The sequence below is a fragment of the Canis lupus genome, chromosome 16, assembly GCF_003254725.2.
Source record: "Canis lupus dingo isolate Sandy chromosome 16, ASM325472v2, whole genome shotgun sequence".
Taxonomy (NCBI): domain Eukaryota; kingdom Metazoa; phylum Chordata; class Mammalia; order Carnivora; family Canidae; genus Canis; species Canis lupus.
The window spans coordinates 55,757,134-55,769,289 of record NC_064258.1 but is presented as its reverse complement, the minus strand read 5'-3'; the positions used below and the strand labels follow the sequence as shown (position 1 = coordinate 55,769,289).

Below are 12,156 nucleotides of genomic sequence, written 5' to 3'. Positions count from 1 at the left end.
GGTTCCAAGTTCTGTTGGGCTCTGTGACACGGAAGTGACCTCACTCCCTGGGACCCCCTCCCTGACCCACTCCTGGAGGAAGCTGCAGGGGCAGTGCTCGTGCTGCCAATGCTTCCCCCCTCCCTGCAGGCGATGGCCTGTGCACACAGGGACACGACCGCAGCCCTGTCCACAGGCCCCAGGGAAGGACTGTGTGCACCCAGGACCCCAGCCTGGACACACGCCTGGGTTCAGACATGACTGTCCAGTCTTCCCCGGTTTGACACCAACAAGCCGTTGTGCCCATGGGGATGGTCGGCGTCTTGACTGTGGGACAGGGAGTATCCTAGCGGGTGCTTCCCCCAGATGTCCCCAGGCCACTGTGGCCTCATATCTATGACCTTGGAGGCGGGTGTCACCTGCAGGACATACCTCCACCCACACGTTCTTCCTTGGTGTGTACATGCGTCCAGGTCCACGAGGTCCTCTGTGCACACACGTGGGCACCGGTACCCTCATTCTGGAGGCCCAGAAGGTGACAGTCCCCTTGGGCAGGGATGGGCAACAGCTTCCCAGGATCCTAGGCTCCTGAATCCAAGGCAAACCCTGCAGAAGGTGTCGTCTGGTCTCCTGTTGTGATTCTGAGTCTCGGGTTGTGGATTTGCTCCCGAATGGGACCCTCTGTGCCCTGTGACCCTGGGTCAGGTGTTCAAAACTGCAGCTATTTCAGAAAACCGATCTATTCCTCAACTTTCGATTCATGAGTTACACATCCAAGAAGACTGACTCCACACAAATTATTCCAAATTTAATGATATCTATGCTGACACGCATGTTCACTATCTCATGTGCTATTTAGAAGAGTCCAGAAGGGGGTGGTTGTCCTATGTCTTCTGGAACGCTTGCTTTCACAGAACTGAAGCTCCAGTGCAGCTCGTGTGCTGACTGTGTCACAGCGATGGGGAAGGCTATGGGCCATGGGGCAAGCGCTCAGGAGGACAAAGGATCAGGCTCTGGGCCAGGCCACGTGCAGACATGTTCATGACCAGGTTAATGGAGGACATTGTGGTGTTTGTCCAAACGGGGGCTCCTGTGTTTCCTTTTTCTCTTCTCTTGGACATGGAGCTATTCACCAGGAAGCAGCAGCCTTGCAGGCAGGACTTTCTAGGAAAGAGAGGAGTCAACATGCCTGTGCCAATGTCATTTTCAATGGATTTATTCACAGGCTAAGTCATTTGAAAACACGAGACAGTTACGTTTAAAAACTACCATGTACTGGGCCAAGACAGTCCTGCCTTAGTAGTTTCTGTGAAATCAGGTGCAGAGCGGCAGGAAAGTCATCTCATCTCCTATTATGTGAAAGTGAATATGTGCATTGTGAGGAATGAGAAATTTCTAGGTGTATGATGGAGAGATGATGGAGGAGAGATGGATGACAGGGAGGCTCGTCAGCGATAGATGGACACACAGTCGATGGAGAAATAGATAGGGAGTAACATTGCTCTTGAGAGCTATTCCTCAGCCCTCCTTCCCTGCTTGGAAGGTCCTGGCCAGGGGTGAAGCAGGAGGACCCATTACTCGCAGGGCAATATTATCAGAAACTTCCTGGCACTTACAGGGTCACAACCTGATCTACTCTTTTCCAAACCAATATTGACCTCCCAGTAGGGCCTCCAGGCTTCCAATGAAAGCCATGGTTTCCCCAGGTGCAGGGGCTGCACAGGGGATGAGCAAGGACTGCGGAGCATTGGAAGCACAGCACAGGAAAGATTTTTCTCCTTTCCTCAGCAGGCAGTGTCCAGCTGTGGCAACACTAGAGTTGCAAGGTGGGAACCACGTCCCCAGACCTTCTGTCAATACTCATCGTGCCTCTGCAGCTCTAGCAAATGCACACGCTGCAGCCCAAAGTGTGGAGCTGCACACCTGCCAGCCTGAGCAGCTGCACAAAGTGGGGTCCTCCTGGAAGCCTAGGAACAACTTGGGCTGGCCAGCGTCGCCCTCTGCTGGTCTGAGCTCACGGTGCAAGGCTCCTTCCTGTGACCTCCCCTATGCAATGGGAATAGGTGGGTGGACTTGCTCAGGTGTGGATAGCACAGGTGGGAGAAGGTCATCCGGGAGGTGCTGGCCACAGCGTGCAGGGAGCTGAATGGATGATTCTGTGGGTTTTCATAGTGTGGGTGTGTGAGCGTGTGTGTGTGTGTGTGTGTCTGAATGCAGATGTTAATCCAGCAGAGGTTTGGATACAGAAATTTATACACATTGACTTGCATATGTGGATTTTTCTGTGGCTTTTTCCTTCATCATTCATGTGTCCTGCCCTATTGCCATTTCACTTAAGATTCCTGTCAGTTCAGATCAAATCAACAATAAAAGACACTTCATTGGATGTAGTCATTCAAAATCTAACTCCACTTTGTGAATTTAAACCCTTTAATTCCAAAAATACTTGTCAGTCTTCATTCATCTAGAATTCCTGGATCCAGGGCTGTAGAGGATGGTTGGTTTTCCAAAGCGGCTCCGGCCAGAATGACTGACACAGGATTTCAGGGCACAGAGGGAACTATTTAGGAGGAGATCCACAGCCCAGGCTCAGAGTCACAACTCGACTTAGACATGATTGTTGTCGGAGAGAGAAAATTTCAGGAAGAGTGACAGGTCACTCATCACTAGAATTTTCAGGGTAGTTGGGGCTTTGGAGGACAGGGGTGTGGGATGGGCAAGGTCTGCTCTTCCTCCAGGTAGACCCTCTTTCCTGAAACAAACCCCCAACACACACAGATACTCAAAGAATACACACATTCATACATAAAGGAATGATTATAAATGCTGTATTAGAAAGTCAAATGGTTTTCCACATGTATTCATACCTCATTAGGTCTGGTGTCAATGTATTTTAACTTTTTGAAGCAAGTGACACATATTTATTTTACGTTATAAAAGAGAAGAGGATACTTTCTCTACATGTGTGTGGATTCCTCAGGATAGGAAAACCACCAGCTATGCCTGAGCATCCTCTATTAAATAAGCAAAGGTAGAGTCATCAGATCCTGCTACATCAGTTAAACAACAGTTGAGCAAGAAGCGTATTCTATATCCGATTTGAAAATTCCCAAATAGGATTCGGTGCATTTAACAGAAATTAGGAGGACGGTGGGCGTTCCGGCTTCCGATAAATGCATCCGTATCTACTGTTGGATTTGAAATAAGGTATTGTCATCCTCTAACCCTGTTCCTCTGCACATCATAAACTCAAAATTGATTCATCACAATACTTGTATTTTCATAATTACTTACTGAATATATTAGGCTTTGTGTATGTACCAACTCCCCGAGGAACCTGAGATAATTGATTATTGTTATCGCAAGAATAAATATATTTAAAAATTCAGTGAGCTCAACTGTGTAAAACACTGGCAAAATTACAATTGCAAAGAAATAAGATAGTGAAGGGGCAAGATTGTCGAAAACTGGGGACCTCCGCTCAGCTGGATCCTTGACGGTAGGTAGATGCTATCCGATCGTTGTGAAAAGGTAGGAATCCCACCTGACGTTTAATAAAAGAATTGCTGGAACTCTTCAGTAGAAAAGCGACCACCCTCTGCAAGGTGGGAGATGCGAGACGTGAATCCAAAGTGATATATCAGAAGGTGAATGGCAGGGCGGGCAGTTTACGCACCCCAGAATCGGGAAAGGGAAGGGCCACAGAGCCCACATTTCAATCTGCCTTAGCAATCTGATCCGGTGAGACACAACCTTGCCTGAAATGAGCTCAGGTGGTGAAATGGGCAGACACTACTCTGGACACAGTGTCTCAGAATTCTCAGAGTCCCAGAAAGAATGGGGGTGCCCACGGGGGTGGAGTTCCCAAGCCTTGGGGTGTGGACACTGGTCATGGCCAACAAGAGTGCAAGGTGCCTCACAGCTCAGTTGGCCCTAAAACTGGAACCACTTTGCCTAATCGGCTGACCACTCTCCACATGGGAATCCTGCAAAGGACAGGGAAGTGGGGACCCTGCCCCTTCCCCTGGGATAGGCAGAGAGTGTAGGTGCACCCCCGGGGGACAGCTCTCAGTGCAGAGACCCTGGAAGGAACAGTAACAGGGCAACCCTCTCTCTTCTGGCAGACTGGTCTGGGCGCCCACCACAGGCATCTGCAGCATCTGGCACACCCCAGTGACTCCTGCTTGGCCCTGAGTGCTTACTGAAGAGCGGGACCCTGATCTTTCTGCTCTCAGGCTGGAGATCAGATTCCAGCCATTTCGTGTTGGTCTCCTAAAGAGGCACAGGGGGCTTTCAGGGAACAAAGCCACGCAGGAAAACCAGAAAGAGCTCACAGTGAGCCCAGCCCCGAGGCAAGGGGACGTGTAAGCCGGACCAGGAACAGACCCTGAGCATCAGTGCAGCAGGCCCCTCCCCCGGGAGATCAGCTCACAAGATGCCATGAACACCATGTGTATGGACATCAAAGGGCTGCGTATTCCAGGTGGGGACAACACAGTATAGAGAATTTGACTGTTCATCTAATGATTCCTATATCTGCAGTTTAAAATTCCGTGATGCTTTTTTGTCTTTTTCCCCTTTTCCACTGGTTTCGTGTTTTCTCAACTCTTTGATTTTAAGACATTTGGTAACTTCAATTTTTTACACTCATATTTTATAGATACATTCTTTATGTTTGGTTCTTGTCACTGGAATGAATTTTATTGTTCTCCATATATAAGTTTTGCTTCTTGACAATTTGAGATTTAGTGTCTCAGGCTCATGGTATATCCATAACCTATGCCAGCTTGTCCAGATAACTCTGTCTTCCTCCATATCTGGATGAGAGTGGATTTTCCATTGGGAAGATAGATTTGGTCTGGTTTGCTTTGGTTTGGTGTTTTGATGGCAGGGAAGAAAAGACACGTGAGGTGACTAGAGGGGAGAGCACAGGCCTGCTCAGACCTTCTTCCGCTAGCCTTTCTCCCTGGTCTCCCTGGGCACATGGACCAAATCCCCTTCAAGCACATGAAGTGCCAGTTCTGCTGGAGAGCCCAGCCTGAAGGCCCTTTGCTCAAGCCTGCCTGCATCCTCACCCCTGTGCCCTATACACCTGCAGGTCCAAGGATCCTTAGGCTACTTCACTAGCTCCAATCCCGACATCCCCTGTGAGGATAGGCCTTCCTACCCTTGGACCCCTGGGATCCTCATAGGCTTCCAGAAAGTAGGGAATATTTCTGTTGTGGCATGCATCCCTTGAGTGCCCAGGAAGCTGCATTTTCCTCTGAAGCCATGAGGCAGCAATAGGGCAGCTTTCATGGAATGAGACAGGGGCCTGAGGCTCCAGGGACCAGAATCTGACCCGGGTCACATAATGATTGCATGAATGGGAGTTACTTAGGGCTTGAGGGTGGGAGAAGGATCCCACACCGTGGCTTCTCTACTGCCCTCTGACTTTTAAAAGCCTAGTGTGCACATCGAGGAGCTCCTCTACCCTCCATATGCACAGAGAGAGGGAACACCCTTGAACAGGAGCTCTGGAGTGAGGAAAGAGCAGTCAGTTGTTTTTCCTAAAAAAGAAATCCTCACGACACAACTATGGATGTGCTTTGGTTTGGTTTCGTTTGGGTTGGTTTGGTTTTGCTGAGTTTCATTTGGTTTGGTATCACATGGTGTTGTATTGTTTCCATTGGCCCACTTCAGAGATATGCCTGAGAACGAGGGACAGAGAGAGAAAGACAGACAGTCAGAGGGAACTACCCAGTCCTGGGTCCTGTGCTATTTGGACCATTACATGCCCACTAGTCAAACTTTGCCTTCTTAGGAAATCATCTGGAGAGAGATAAATCTCCATGCTCAGGCCTCTGAAAGGAAGCATCATTACCCAACATTGAAGTGGGTTTCAGGATATATAAAGAATGAAACTGTCAACTCATCCCATTACAGACCATGTGCGACCGCGGCCCCATGTGGAGCACATGGCACCCATACTGGATGCTCAGGGATCCACATTGCCTGGCTAGTACTTCACGCAGAACACTGGGTGTGCAGGAGACCCTCAATGTCTACGTATCCCCTGAACCTATCAAGGAGCATGAGAGGCAGCAGGCTGTGGACCCAGGATTCCCATGCAAAGGAGCTGAGCAAGTGCTGATTCCCCATATCAGTCCAGGAGGGGCCACGTCCTCAGGTCCGCAGTCACCCCCTCAGGGTGCTTGGGGTGGAGGATAATGTCCGAGGCCAGGAGCTGGCTCATTCGCTCTCAGTGTCTTCTGAGGATGAGGACACCTGTAGGTCACCGTGGAGGACACTCCAGGGGCCACAGACACAGGCTCCGTCCGACAGGTGGGGGGCAGGAGGGCCCTGAGCAGGGCCTGGCTTCTCGGGAGGAAGGAATGAGGGAGCTGCGAGGAACCGGGAGCTCCAGCAGCTTCTGTTCAATCTGGTGAAGACCATTCTCAGGGGCTGAGTGGGGGCCCGCGCAGAGGGCGGCCGTGGGGGCTCGGTGCACGGCTGCAGCGTTCCCAGGTGAGGTGTGGCAGGTGTGGGCTGGGGGCCCTTGCTTGGATGGAGGGCAGGTGTCTTCCTGGTCTGCGGGGGCCGGGCTGTGCATCCATGGGCACGTCTGCTTCCTGGAGGACACAGACTCCCCAATATCCCTAGAGGGGCTTCCTCAATGATCCTGCAGGTGTGCTGGGAGGGCCTCCATCCCGGTTTTTTTCGGGAGTTCTGGGACCTGTCTAGGGGCATCTGGGCACATTTCTTGCCTGGAGTCTGGAGGGGCATTTGGGAATTGTCTGCCAATGCGTTGCTGACAGCGGGACGGGTGTTCTCCTCAGGATACTTGGGTGGTGCCTGGGTGTGTCCCAGCCCATGGCCCTTGGAGCCAGCCTGGGGACCCTCAAGGGAGACTCTGCAGGGCCTCTTGGCTCTCTGCTGCACAACCAGGCTGTCAGCCCTGACACAGGGTTGGCGAGCCGGCAGAGGGGTGTCAGTGATCGGCACTTGCTGGGCACCTCGAGGTCCACCAGGTGGGCTGAGGCTAACTTTAGGGCTTCTGAGATGAGAGGTGGAATGGGACGGGAGTCTTATGTCAGGGGGCTGAGTACGTGGTTCCATCAGCAGGGCAGGCTCAGGGATAGAAGGCCTCCTGGTGGTGTAGACGGGCATCGGCATGTGTGGACACTGTGGGAAAAGAGAACACACAGGACTCCATGAGTTTGGCCCCGGCACCAAGGCAAAATGAACATTCAGGAAAGAAAGAAAGAAACCAACAAATGGCCAGGACCCTAGTAACCACCCCCTCCCCCGGAACAGGGAAAGAAAGAGTTGGGATCTGTTGACCTAGGAGTAGGGAATCTGGCTGCAGGGCTCGTCCAGAACAAAGGCCTGACAGGATGCTGTTGATGCCCTTGAGACATGGGGGGGACACGCAAAGTCCTGCCTCACAGCGATGCTTCCTCCATTGGACCAGCGCTTCCATCCTCTCTGCTCATGAGGAGATAGGAGTCCTGCTGCTGGAGAGTCATGGTGGGAGCTCCTGAGTGGGGATGGGCAGTGTGGGATGATGTGTCACAAAGGACAGCGGCCTGTTCTTCTCTGAGGTTGGTATGTGCTCCAGGAGTGCCCGCCAATGACCTTCACACGTCAAACAGCCAGTGTTCACACACATAGAAGGTGGGAGGCAACATCATGGGCACCAAGGGAAAACTGGGTGCAAATCCACCCTACTCAACTGCCACTGGTCAGAGAGGAAGTGGAGCCCCGCTTCCACCAGGAGGCCCATGGAGCCCAGGGAGTCCCCAAGGGCACAGCCCGGGAAGCAGCGCACACTCACCCTCACATAGTCACAAGATTCCGTGTCTTCCTTCCAGGTGCGCTTCTGCCCCTCCTGGGGTCTCCTGGGGAACCTGTGGAGCAGGGCCTTCCTCTGCTCGGCTTCTTGCCTGCACGAGAAATCAAAGCAGGGAAAGGAGTAGGAACTCCCTTCCCTGGCTTCCAGCCGGACACCTGCTTGGGGCTTGGGCCAACCTGGTCCTTTCCGTCCTCAGCCAATCTACGCCCACCTCTGCCCCTCGTCCTAACTACAGGGAGCTGAACAGGTCGTCCAGGCAGTTTCTTACATACAGAGTCTGAAAGGGTCTGCCTTGGCATGTGCCAAGCTCCATACATTCACTGGTGCAGGGACACTGCTCCAGCCACAAACCCCACACCAAATCAGCAGGGACAGCTCCATCACCCAAATGTGGCCCCTCTTAGCCTGGGAGCTCCTCTGGCTGCCTCGCCCTGCCTGGCTCTGCCCGCAGCCGCCCTGCACACTGTGCATGCACACGGACTCGGGGTCTGTCGTATCAGCCCTGGCGTTTGGGTCACAAGCCCCATTCCTCACCTTCGTCTCCCTGCCTTCTCCCTCTCAGCCTGGTTCAACAGCCCAGCCTGGTGCCGCTGGTCCCGCTGACTCCCCGGCTCCACATTCTCCTTCAGCCTCCTGGAGCCCAAGGCAAGGGGAAGGAAGGTTGCACCCCAGTGTGTTACCGGGCATCTGGTGCTTGGTGCCTTGTGTTCAAGGTCCCGCGGTCTTGTACAGGTAAAATGAGGCATATAAACACTGGATTTAGGATATAGACTCTTGTAGGAAAGGGAGTTTCAAAGGAATGTTTCCCAAAAACATTAAACCAGTGAGAGAATTCCTGTTGTGGTGGACCCGGGCCACACCAAGGCAGAAACTGGTATTCATCAAAACATTCACAATCTTTGTAGATTGGAATCATAGTCCAGAGAGATAGAAGTGGAGAAGCCAAGCAATGGATGCCATATTCCCAAATAATTGGTTTCAGCTACAAACATTCTGCTGGTGAGGAGAACGAGTTCCTATGTGATACCTGAGCTCCTTTGGGAGAGTGATCTTCCCTGTCCTAGAGCACTAACGTCTAACACTCCTTGGCTCCCTTGGGGTTACTCAAAGGAAAGGACATTCAAAAAGGTTTCCTCTGAACATAGAAACTCTGAACAAATTCTGTTGAGAAAGGTGCAGGGACAGTTGAGGTGGTTGAGAATAATCTGAAAGTTGCCTGTTGTGGGAGGCAAGAATAGGAGCTGGGCTGACCTGAATGGTCTCCGTCAGGGAGGGACCACACCCAAATCCCGTAATCCAATCAAGCAATTAGAGTGGATTAGAGGACTTTGTGCCTTATCCCAGGGCCCAAAAGCCATAAAGGTGGAGGTGAGGTTCACTATCTGCCATTTGAAAACGGCTCAGTGAGAGGAGCATCCCTTTGCGACCTGAAGCTCCTGGTTGAATGTATCTTGTGGACACTGTTTCTGCAGACATGGAGGCTGCCCACCTCCACCCCTCAGAGGAGCCTCAGTTCAGCGCCTCTCCCAAACCCCAGTCATACTGGTCAAGGAGAGGCGGTGCTGAAGTCCACGGAGGACCCTCTGTGCCCGAGAGGACATCTCCTGCATCAAAGACGCTCTCCTCCCCGACTGACCCGTTGGCTCCCGCATCAGCAGGGCTGCCTCCCACCAAGACGCCTCTGAGTTGGAAGAGCCTTTCCCAGGTGGGAGCCGGGCTTCAGAACATGGGCAACACTTGCTATGTGAATGCGACCCTACAGTGTCTGACCTACACAGAGCCCCTCGCCAGCTACATGCTGTCCCAGCAGCACGGGACCACCTGTAGGAGGCAGACATCCTGCATGCTGTGTACCCTGCAGGCTCACCTGACGCGGGTTCTCTGCCATCCTGGACGTGTGCTCCGGCCCCTGCCACTCCTGCTCGCCGCCTTCCACAGACACAAGCAGGAAGATGCCCATGAGTATCTCATGTTCATTCTGGATGCAATGCAGCAAGCGTGCTTGCCTGAGGACAAGCTCTCAGACCCTGAGTGTCCTCAGGACAGCACCCTCATCCAGCAACTCTTTGGGGGGTACTGGAGGTCTCAAATCCAGTGTCTCCACTGCCAAGGCATTTCGAGCACTCTGGAACCTTACCTGGACATCAGCCTGGACATCGGGGATGCTCACAGCGTCAGCCAAGCTTTGGAGCAGTTGGTGAAGCCCGAACTGCTGGAAGGTGAAAATGCCTACCATTGTAGTAAGTGTCTGGAGAAGGTGCCTGCGTCCAAGGTGTTGACTTTGCACACTTCCCCGAAGGTCCTCATCCTGGTCTTGAGACGATTCTCAGACTTGACAGGCAACAAAATGACTAAGGAGGTGCAATATCCTGAGCGCCTTGACATGCAACACTACCTGTCTGAGCAGAGGGCAGGACCCTTGGTTTATGTGCTCTATGCCGTGCTGGTGCACGCTGGGAGGAGTTGCCACAGCGGACATTACTTCTGTTTTGTAAAGGCAGGAAATGGCCAGTGGTATAAAATGGATGATGCTAAGGTCAGCGCCTGTGATGTGACTTGCGCGCTGCGCCAACCTGCCTATGTCCTCTTTTATATGCAGAAGACTGATCTGGAGAGAGACCTTGGGAGGGAGTCAGTCGAAGGAGGGAGGACTCGCATCTCCCGAGGCAGACCCCACAGTGGTGGGTGAGGCCTCAGGAGAGCCGGCAACGGATCCCTCCGTGAACCTTCCTGAGTTGGAGGAGCGTGGGGAAGAGACCTCAAGGCAACAAATGACATTAGACCAGTGGAGATGCCTCCAAGAATGCAACCGCCCTAAGCCTGAACTTAATGTCAGGAGAAGAGAAATTGCTCTTCCTGCGAACGCAGTCATCCTTCACCACTCCAAATACAGACCTGAGATGCCGAAGAATCATCCTCAGCAGACCGTCGACCTGCTCACCACTGCGGCTGGGATGCTCCCACCTCAGGTGGCCGGGGACGTGGCCAAAGTCCCGCGTGTGCCAGGGAGAGCCCGACCTACCAAGAGGACGAGCAAGAAGGGACAGAGTTCTGGGGAAGCAGTCCAGGGATGTGTCTCCTAACTTTGGTGCACATGGGCGCACACACCCACACACACAGCGTCACTCACACACTCCAAACCCGAACACAGACCCATACTGGAAATATTTTGTGTTGTGTGAAGTGTGTGTTCTGTATGTATGGAAGAACCATCTATCTGGTGTGTTCATGGGATATGGCCTTCAACTGAAACTAGGAGACACTGATATTTAAACCTGGGTCTTTGTCATGATCTTATATTGGGATAGTGTGGATTTCATATGGGGTCAATCCAGGAACCTGCCTCTCCTTCAGCCTTGTGGAGAGTGGGGGCCACTTGCAGGTGAGAGGCAGTGAGCAGTCAGGGTTGAGAGTGGATATGATGCTGAGGACCTGGGGTTGAAGTCAGTATGTTTGACCCTCTCATCATGCTCCCCACTTCCCAATGCTTTTCTTCTATTTATATTGAAAGAATTTTGTCTGAACACATAAGTATGTATTGGGTCTTGCTAGCGATGTGTCTTGGTCAATGCTTGGAAATTGTAGGAAGGAAATTAAGTGCTTACTTTTGGGGCAATAACTGCATCCAGACCTGATTGAACCACAGTGATTTTATTATGTTCCCTTCACTCTCTCCCACATTAAGACTGAAGAGAAGCAAACTAACAAGGACTCTTATTCCAAAGGGAAATGCCCAGCCTCCCACTGAACATAACTTTTTATGACTATTTTGCTACCATCTGCTCTGTGGCACCTCCTGACCCAGAAGCAGTGGACTCTGGATTTCAGACCAGTTCAAATTCAAATTTGGACCTGGGTTGATACCTCTGGAAAACAGTGCCAAGTTCATGAATCTAGCAAAAGCTTTTTGAGGTCAGGTTATAGGTGTTCTGTGTTATCATTTCATTTCTTACAGAGGAGTTTGACAAGTTCTTTGTAGAATGGAAATTATTGCATGACCAGCAAACGCCTCTGAGTGTGACCGTAGATGTGCAGTTGTAACATCACATCATAATGTTATTTTCACTCTGTATTCAAACTTGGACATGCACCCTTACTGGAGAGTAAGGGACAATAGGATCTGTGCAGAAGAAATCACGCTTTTTTTTAGATTTTCATGTAACAAAAACAGATTAGAGATATAAAGTGTCAGGGTTTCTTTCATGTCTGGAAATTGTGTTTCTTTTGACCAATACAGTTTACTGTGTCATAAAAAGTGAGGGAACCTGTGTGCATGTCTTGCCAAGAGTTCCGTAAGAGGACCTGCAGGTATCCCCGTCCTCTGAAGACTGTCATAGGGAATG

General features: G+C 51.6%; 1 pseudogene; it reads left to right on the top strand.

The window, feature by feature from the left end:
• The first annotated feature begins 9,287 nt into the window (after nucleotides 1-9,287).
• LOC118350934 (ubiquitin carboxyl-terminal hydrolase 17-like protein 6) lies at nucleotides 9,288-11,896 on the top strand (annotated as a pseudogene).
• Nucleotides 11,897-12,156: the final 260 nt, after the last annotated feature.